The following is a 10,222-nucleotide window of genomic DNA, read 5'->3' on the forward strand; positions in this document are numbered from 1 at the left end:
TTCAGGGACAAGAGGGTAGATCTGTCATTTTGACACTGACATTTGCATTCTTTTTTTTTTTTTTTTTTTTAGAGGTTTTTGCTATAGGGCACATGTGATCGCCAGAAAGACAGAGAGAGAAAGAGAGACAGAAAGCGAGAAATCACCCCCCAGGGGAGATGGCCACGCCACAACCCCTTCTCTGCCATTCTCCTCTTGGGATCTTGGGCATGCACGCACACACGCCCAGCATGAGTTTAAGCCACTGGGTCTGGGACTCGAACCGTGATCGACTACATGGGAGTCCAGCGACATAGCCATTATGCTAATTGCTGGTCCCGACATTTGCATTCTTGCAGTTTTCCTTAAAACACATAGCTTTCTTGGTCTTTCATTTTCTGATATTTTTATAGAGACATAAATGTCAATAAATATATCTCTACTATAAGAAAAACAATAGCCTGTGATGAGCAGTGACAGACTTCTAGACTCAGTGTGTGAGGATACAGAGGGAGTGGTAAGTGGAAGAGATACTACATGTGCTGTCCAAGGAAGCAGCTGGCACCCAACTCCAGTTCATATTGCCAGGTTGCCCAGGTAGTCCAGGTTTTTTTAAAGGTCTGAAAATTTATGTAATATATAATCTCCACATCTTAAATTCGGAATTGATTGATTTCAAAGTACTGTAAGGAACCAAAATTATTATCATTATTATTATTGTTGTTGTTATCCACTGTCTGTAGGCCATATTTGGTCTGTGGAGTCACTAGCTTCTAATCTATGATATAGAGTGAGAAAGAGCAGAGAGAAATGAGAATATTTAAAGAATGAGCCATAGAAGAGGAATCCATGGAGGAGAGTGGTTGGAGAGATGTAAGAGGATGGAAGTCACAGCTCACCAGGGGAAAGAATATTTCAAGAAGAACTTAAAAGTCACAGATCTCCAGGGGAAAGAATATTTCAAGAAGAACTTACTTAACTGGTTAAGGCATTGGTTCTTTACTATTCTTCAAACATGCATGGAATAAAATACATTTTACATTAGCTGAATTAAAAATACAGTCCTCTGAAGTTCTGCTGTGTTAGGGTACCACTATAATTTTAAAGAGATTAAGACATGACCTGAAAAGTGTCAGCATTGCAAATTGTTCTGTATGTCTAAATCAATACATTTTATTTATTACAGTTATGCAAAATGTTTGTCCTTCAGTGGTTAAAATATACAAAGTTATCTATTACAAAATACAGGAGAAATGTAGAATATGACAAGGTGAAATTGTATTTTCTTAACAGTAACTTAAAGTCAGAAAAAATAACTTGATTTGTGCTAGATCATTTTTCAAGCTATGGAAAATAACTATCTCTGAGCATCCAGGCATTTCTAACAAACACGCTAAAATTAGACAGAAAATGCATCCATGGAGACTGAAATCAACTTTCAAGGAATCTTAAATGAAGGGTAACATTTTTTGAGCAACTGCACTCAGCTTCTGGACACTGATCACTTAATGGCATGAAGACTTTTTGAACCACAGTAACTAAAGCAATACCTCGTTAAATTTATATTTTAGGTAGTCAGGCCCTAAGGAATACCCTTAAGATAAGTTTTTTTCAGCACTAAAGTAAAAAATCATTACTGTCAAAGAGGATAAAGGGGATGTTTTTCCCCTCTTTTAATTGTTCATTTTCATCGGAAGTCCAGTATCCCTGAGACAGGAACCATTGCATCAAGAAGGGAGTAAATGTGTTCTCCCAAAGGACAATTACTTGTTCTTTAATTTTGCCTACTGCCTGGGTCATCAGGTGTAAACTTGATTTCCCAACATCATGCTTGGCAACACCAAGATGTTTCAGTAATGTTCATCATGAATTCAACCTTCTCCATCTTCATGAAGTACCATGTCTCCCATTGACTGTCCTCCTTCCTTTCTCAGGCTTCTACTCTTTTTTCAAGTCTATGCTTTGCTTATTTGTCACATCATTGTCTCTGTTTTCCTTTCCTTCTTTTTTTATTACAGGAATTTTGCTGTAGGATATGTGAGCTTGTGAGAGAGAGAAAGAGAGAGGGGGAGAGAGAGAGATATCATCCCCTAAAAGGATGGCCATGCCACAATACCTTCTTCTCCATTCTCCTCTCAGGATTTTGGGTGTGTGCACACACACAGCTGGTGTGATTTTCAAGCCACCAGTTTCAGGATGTGAATAGAGGGTAGGTCATGCGGGACCCAGTGCTTTAATCTCCATGCCACCTGCTGGCCCTGTCTCTGATTCTTTAAGTTGAAACAGACACATAGGCAGATTATTCTGGTCTTTCTACTTATTTTCTTCTTGCTTATAGGCAATTTTAAAATATCTACAAAGATCATATTTTCCCCTGTTCGCAGATTGTATACATTACACTATTTCATTCTGTTTTCTTGTCATTTAGGGGGGGAAAAAAACTCAGTGGTAATTTTGTTCTCCTTGCTCTCATAGAAAGTTTTAATGTAGAAGATAATATTTGCCCAATAGCCGATTTTGAGTACTTTCATCAGAGTGATGGTGTTGATAATGGGTGAGTGCAATGAAATAATACAATAAGAAAATAGAACTTAGCTTTGTACTACAGAAACAAGGTTATGCAAAACCAATTTTTTCAGTTATGCTTCTATAGCTAAATCACTTTTAAGGTGTGTTTATTATTGGGTTCACCCTGTACCTCAGTGGATAGGGGATCCAATATCCCACATGGCCGTCTACAGTGCAAATCCCAACCCTAGCAGCTTTTCTTTCTTTCTTTTTTTTTTTTTTGAAGAGGTTTTTGCTATAGGGCGCGTGCACTCGCCAGACAGACAGAGACAGAGAGATAGAAAGCGAGAAATCACCCCCCCAGGGGGGATGGCCACGCTACAATCCCTTCTCCTCCATTCTCCTCTCGGGTCTTGGGCATGCACGCACATGCGCCCGGCGTGAGTTTAAGCCACCGGGTCTGGGACTCAAACCACGGTTGACTACGTGGGAGTCCAGCGACATAGCCATTACGCTAACTGCTGGTCTCCCAACCCTAGCAGCTTTTAAAAATATGCCAATTTGGACCAGCAGATGGCATAATGGTTAGAACACTGGACTCCCCTGTAGTAAACTGCAGTTTGAGTCCTAGACCCAGCAGAATGTGTGTGTACATGCCCAAAATCCTGAAAGGGGAATAGAGGAGAAGGGATTGAGGTATGGCCATCCCCCAAGGTGATTTCTCACTTTCTGTCTCTTTCCCCAGTGAGACAGAGAGAACTTGTGCCCTATAGCAAAAAATCTCTCTTAAAAAAAGCCAAATTTATGTGCATAAATGTACAAAATCCTGACAGAATGGAGAAATGAAAGGAAAAGAGATTGTGGAAAAAACACACCCCACTGTAGGTTCTCTCTCCTTCTCTCTCTCATGAGTACATGTACCCCTGACAATAAAAGAAAAGAGAGTGAGTCATACTGGCTAGCTCCCAACCTGCTGCAAAGCATCTCCCTTCTGTCAAGGGGTGGCCTAACTCTGGGAGATTGCACTGGCTGAACAAAAGGGCTAGAGCCTGCTGTCCCTCTCCCACAGCTTTCCTTTCAGGGGAACAACCAGAAGCTGCAGCATGAGCTTCTGACTTCTCTCCTCAGTGGACAACTAGAGGGTGCAGCTGCTTTGGCTTCAGGAGGCCTGGTGGCAAGCCTCTCCTGCCTCCTAGCCTTGGCTGGAAAGCAGTCCACCACAGTTTTCCAAGCAGGAGGTAGAATGTCCAGTCCTGGCAAAATTGGCAGCCCTCAAAAAAGGAGTAGACAATTGAAGGATGGACACCATTGCCTATATTAAGAGCATGCTGGAAGGAAAATAAGAAAGCCAGTAATCTCAGTATGAATAGTCTAGATCTAGATTAGATGGTGGTGGTGAAGAATCCTTACTTCAAGACCATACGGCAGCAAGAGCATTTCCATAGAGAAGAAGACTATTACAAGTTTATTAATTAACTCAATAATGAAGATTATCAGCTAGTAAGAGGCCATAATCTTTTAGGCACCCCTGGAGAAATAACATCAGAAGAACTATAACAGCGGTTAAATGGAGTCAAGGAACAACTAGAATCTGAGCCTGAATTAAGAAATGGGACAAGTAACAGAGATTCAGGAGTCCCTAGACAAAGTTCAAATAAAGATTCTCTGCTAGAATGGTTGAACACATTTCGTCTCACAAGAAATGCAACTCAAAGTGGACAAAATGGGAACCAAACTTGGAAAGCTGTGAGTCAAACAAATCCAAACAGCAGATAGTTTCAGTTTAGTCTGGAAATCCACAGAAATCATGAGAATAGAGGATTTGAAATTCAAGCAGAAGATGATACAAGCATTCCAGTTTCAGATGTCAGCAGAGATCGTACTAGAAATGGGCATCAGAGATCAACCAGTCCTATGGCTAGTCAAGCAAGAAGCCAAACCTCTATGAATTTCAATGGTAGTTGTTCTAACATTCCAAAGACTAGGCATGGTTTAAGGGGCTACTTTCAGTAGTTGAAGCCATTCTCTAATTCAGCAGCAGAGTAGCACTGTTTATTATAAAAGACAAAGTAGACCTTTCCAGTAACCCATTAGAAGGTCTGTTAGGAGGAGAGGTATAACTCAGGTCCTTTTAGAGTAAAATAGAGAATTCAGAAGTAGTGAATATACCCCGTTCTCTAATTCAAGACCTCTGTCAAGAATAACAGAAGAAGAAAAAGCAGGAAGAGAAGGAGGAGGAGGAAGAGGAGGAGGAGGAGAGTGTAGCAGATCTTCAGCTACTGTTCGACAACATTAGGCAACCACACTGGACCCTCAAGTGACAAGGATTCATCCTGGAGAAAATAGAGATTGGGACAGTAAATACAGTTACTATAGAAAGCAATAGTGGGGGCTTTTTCAAACTATTTCTCATTTAGAGAATTAGGCATTCAAACCTATGTGAGTACCATAACAGTTCCTCTTGGCAGGGTTTCTGAGAATGAGCTTGTTGAGACATCATGAGTTGCACTTCAGTCAATTTTAAGGCAGATTATGACTGGGTTTGGATAATTAAGTTCTCTTATGGAGACAGAACCTGAGTCGGAGATTTGGAGAAATGCTCAGCATTTACTGGAGATGTGCTCAGAATTGAGTTACTTGGTAACTGTTCATGACAGTGAAGCTTTCTCTTAAAACAGGCAGGCCCAAGAAGACAACACTGAAATGCATAGTGAAAAGGTGACCAGGCAGCCTCATACTAAAAACAGAGATAGTAAAGGTGGCAGGCAGTTGCAAAATTCAAACAATTCAGTTGAAACTGGAACACTACCTATTCTTTGCCTTGCTCATTTCTTTGTATTCAATGAAGGTGATGATGATGATCAAATACGTGGTTTAACCAAAGAGCATGGAGGAGAAGGGATTGTGGCATGGCCATCCCCCCTGGGGGGGGGGGGCGGGGGTTGATTTCTCGCTTTCTGTCTCTCTGTCTCTCTCTGTCCTTCTGACGAGCGCACATGCCCTATGCACATGAAAACCTCTCCAAAAACAGAAAAAAAAAAAAAGCAAGTGGTAAATAAAAATTTAATGAAAATTTTGTCTCCTAAATTCACGTGCCCTATGCACGTGAAAACCTCTCCAAAAACAGAAAAAAAAAATAGCAAGTGGTAAATAGAAATTTAATGAAAATTTTGTCTCCTAAATTTTTGATGTTTGGATTTAATGTACATTAACAAACCAAATTCTTAGACAAAAAAGTTCAAAGCCTGTATTGAATTAACTTGGCAAACTATAAAGTTGGAATTAGTAGTTGATTTTAAATTACTACTATATATTGTTAAAATTTAATTGTCCATTATAGCAAGTGGTAAATAGAAATTTAATGAAAATTTTGTCTCCTAAATTTTTGATGTTTGGATTTAATGTACATTAACAAACCAAATTCTTAGACAAAAAAGTTCAAAGCCTGTATTGAATTAACTTGGCAAACTATAAAGTTGGAATTAGTAGTTGATTTTAAATTACTACTATATATTGTTAAAATTTAATTGTCCATTAACATAAGCATAGGCCTAATGACTCTTAAAAATCAGCTTAAGTAAATGGCTAAAATTTAAAGCAAGCAGGACAAGCCAGTAGCATAGTGGTTAAGACAGCTGGATCCCATATGGCTAACTGCACAGTTCAACTCCTAGATCTGAAGGCTTAAAAAGCACCCTGGGAACATGTGTATACGTGCTCAAAACCCCCAGAGGGAAGTGGAAGAGAATAGACTGCGGTGTGACCATCCCTGTTCCCCTACCCCCACTGCGCACCTCCCTCCCCATCCTTGTGAGAGTATGCCCTATAGAAAAACTGAAAAATAAATAAATAAATAAATGCATGTTAAGCAAGCAATAAAGCTAGCAGTGGGGATGGGGAAAGGTCTCAATTCTTTCCAGCAGATAAATGACAAGAACATAGTGAAAACAACCTACTTCCTAGCTATAGATCCAAGGAGAATCTATATACCTAAAGTGAAGGTACAAAGTGGAAGGCCAAGCAAGGTTAAGTCAGCAAATACCCTCAGATAAAGATGACTACGGAGATTTAGGGCCTAGGAAAAGACACTGAAGGGCAACAAAACTTGATGACTCAGAGAAAGAACAAGTCTATGAATTTTGCATACTACTGAAGCAGGGAATATTTTAGAAAACTCCTTGGAGCTCTTAATCTCATAGAAGAGGACAAAATAACATCTCAGACCAAAGGTACTACTTAAGAAGTGCTACCTATTTCAAAGTTAAAAAACCACGAACATTTATGTGCTGGAAAGCACAGCATCAAAATATGTGTAAGAAAATCTATTCAATATTAGAAACTTGTGAAGAAATCAAGGCAGGGGGAAATCTCACAAATTTTCATATATGATTTTAACACTTCTTATGTAGCCTAGTCTGCTCATAGTACTGAAACAAAATACTATAGGCTGGTTACTTTAGATAAAGAGAAATTTATTTTTTCACATTTCTGGAGCCTGAGAAGTCTAAGATCAAGGAACTGGTGGGTTCAGTATTCCATCAGGGCTTGCTTACCTTCTGGTTCATACGTAGCACTTTCTGTGTCTTCACATGGTAAAAGTGATGAAGGGTTTCCTTGTGTCCTTTCATAAGGGCACTGATCTCATTGACCCTGCTCCCAAAGTCCCACCTCCTAACACCACCCAGAAGTGATTAGGTTTCAAATTATAAATTTGAAAAGGTGGCAAAGTGGAGATACACACATTCAGACCATAGTTTAAACAGACTTCTTTTAAAGACTCAGAAAAATTTTAGAAAACCTAAAATTAACCTAATTACTGACGTTGAGTTTACACAGCTAGAAAATAGGTAAGTTATAATAGAAAATATATCCTTTTCAGGATTTCATGAAACACAAATCAATCTACTGGGACATAAGACTTCATTATGCCAGAGCAGAAATGATAAAGGTCATTCTCTGATTAAAATTTAATAAAACTATAATTTAATGACAACGGCTCAAACAAAAAGGCTCACGTTTTAGAAAGTGGAAAACATCCCAAATAATTATTAAGTTAAAAGAAAACCAAAGCTTTAAGGAAAGACTACTGATAAAAAAAAAATTAAAATAGAAAGCCAAAGCTTCAAGGAAAGACTACTGATAAAAAAAAATTAAAAACAAGAACCCTATTAAAATTTATATAAAATATGACAAAGGTATGCCTACAACTCCTTATACTTAAATTACTAAATAAAAGAAAGTCATTAAAAGAACAAAATAAAACATAAAATGTTAGAGAAAAAATATTAAAGCCAAACTTAAAACTGAGAGGAAAGATATTTTTATCAATAAAAGCAAAACTAGTTCTTTTGTGAAAAATTTTTCCTTCAAAGAATAATCGGCTAAATCTTTCTGGTCGAAGAACTAATGAAAAAGAAATGTAAATACATTTCTCCAAGAAAAGCTACTGAAGCTATTTTTGTTCCCATTTTGTTCCCTGACTACTCTGGTATCTCTGGTTCAGAGCCCAGAAGTAATAGTAGGTGACAGATCCAGAGGTGCACACTCCCTGGAAAGTTCTTGTCTGCCCCTGCACCGGGATTCTACACTTTCTGTTAAGAACTTTTGTCTTATTAGTACTACCCACGAACAACTGGTGATTCTCTCAATGTGCTTATAACTGATTCTTCTTAAAACTAAGCCCGTCTTTCTGAATTTAACATAATAGATAAATCTGGATTTCCAAGGCCAAGCTAGAATCAGTATCCTAACTCACCTGTTTCCGTTTCAGCTCCCACACAACTCTAGTGGCCCTCTACTGCCCCCTCTTGGTTCTAGGTAGTACTCTCAGGCACTAAGGCAAGTGTTTGAGAAAAACCTGTCTAACCAATGCACAAATGGTGGATTGTAGCTTTTAATAATAGAATAGAATTACAAAAAGCCTCAATGCTCATAATTCCCACATATAATCAAATGTTTGTCAACTGTAAAGATAGCATTTATTTTTACCAAGTAGTCTCAGAAATTGACTTCAGCTCAAAGTTCTCTAGGTAAACTTTCATTTTTTTTTTACACAGAAAACAGTTAAGTACAGACACCATAAACTTTCTCAATAATTTTGTGATTATTGACATCTTTGAGTTATAAACAGATTAGAAGAGTATATATCTGCATGGCTTCTTATCAGGACACTGTGATGCACTTCTGCAATCCATTTTGAAGAAAAGGCTTTATATACCAGTCGTGAGGAATGCTGTTTGCAAACAGCCTTCAGCTGTCCACCTCTTCAGGAATACTTGGCTACCCTAAAGCCTACATCAGTGAAGGGTATGAAAGCCAGGCCATCTTAGCCCTAGTCAGGCAACTCTATAAGTTCATTTTATCATAGCTCCAGAGCTCCCTCATGGAGTCAGACAAGGCTACTTCTGACTCTACTTCTGTGCTTACATCACAGTCTCCCTTTGCCAGCTCAAGTCCTTCCCTCCGTGCTACAGATATTGACCTCAAGGGGGCACTTTAATAAACATCCTCCTGTTGGGACTAGCAGTTAGCATAATGGCTATGTCACTGGACTCCCATGTAGTCAACCACGGTTCAAGCCTCAGACCTGGTAGTTTAAACTCACGCCGGGCACGTGTGCGTGTGTGCCCAAGATCCCGAGAGGAGAATAGAGAAGAGATTGCGGCGTAGCCATCCCCCCCCCCCGGGGGGGTGGCGGGGGGGCGGTGATTTCTCGGAGGTGATTTCTCACTTTCTGTCTCTCTGTCTCCCTCTGTCTTTCTGGCAAGCGCATGCGCCCTATAGCAAAAAAGCTCTCCAAAAAATAAAATAAAATAAACATCCTCCTGCTACACTTCATTATGAATATGATTCCATTAAGCAACATTTTCTTCTTCTGGAAATTATTCAAAAGCTATAAGAAAATTTTTAAAGTTCGCAAACCATTTTTGGAGAACTTGGAGCATGCCCACCTCCAGATTCTGTTGTATATCAAACACTGCCAAAAGCTCATGCCAATCATCAGGAACACAAAGCAGGCTGTGGAAACAACAATCCCTGGAGAGAAATCTCAAGAGCAAGAGCCCGATGAAAATAGATCCCAAAAAGCACCTGCAAAGATATGCTTTCTGAAAGTGCAGGCATATGGAACTAAAACAATGATGTTCAGTCCAGCTGTGGTGGCACAGGGTAGTGCAACACTGCCAATGCTGGCTCCATGTGGAAAAGTGGGGTTTGGTTTCTGGGCAAACTGTACATACTGAGCAAATGTGTGCAAACTTGTGATTCTGACTGCAAGTCAGGGGTACTGGGGACAGACTGAGGTGTGAGATCCTATTGAGGGTGCTTGTCTTTCTCTTTCTCTCATGAAAGAAATAACTTTTTAAAAAATTGATTGTTTCCGTTTATGATCCTTAGGTACAAAAACTGTGGATTTGGTTAGCACATCTTTCTTATAAAAGAAGAAGCAGGGCTACATAAAGAATTATTCAGCAAAATCATATCCTCTGGAAGCAAGACGACTCTAACAGAAGAGGAGAAAGCTTTCCAACTATGAAAGTTAGCTAGCTTACTTTTCGACCAGAACCACCATCTTCCAATAATTCACCAGAATGAGGAACACAAAGGGAAAAAGGAGAGGCACCCGATATGTGTTCTCTAGGCCTTTCAGAGTACATGGAGTGGTTCCTCTGGCAACATACATGGGAATCTACAAGAAAGGTGATATTGTAGACATCAAGGAAATGTCTGTTCAAAA

General features: G+C 39.3%; 1 pseudogene; it reads left to right on the forward strand.

The window, feature by feature from the left end:
* The first annotated feature begins 3,812 nt into the window (after positions 1-3,812).
* On the forward strand, positions 3,813-9,728 carry LOC102488979 (E3 ubiquitin-protein ligase RNF6 pseudogene; annotated as a pseudogene).
* Positions 9,729-10,222: the final 494 nt, after the last annotated feature.

The sequence above is a fragment of the Tupaia chinensis genome, unplaced genomic scaffold (assembly GCF_000334495.1).
Source record: "Tupaia chinensis unplaced genomic scaffold, TupChi_1.0 Scaffold149798_1, whole genome shotgun sequence".
NCBI classification, from domain to species: Eukaryota; Metazoa; Chordata; class Mammalia; order Scandentia; family Tupaiidae; genus Tupaia; species Tupaia belangeri.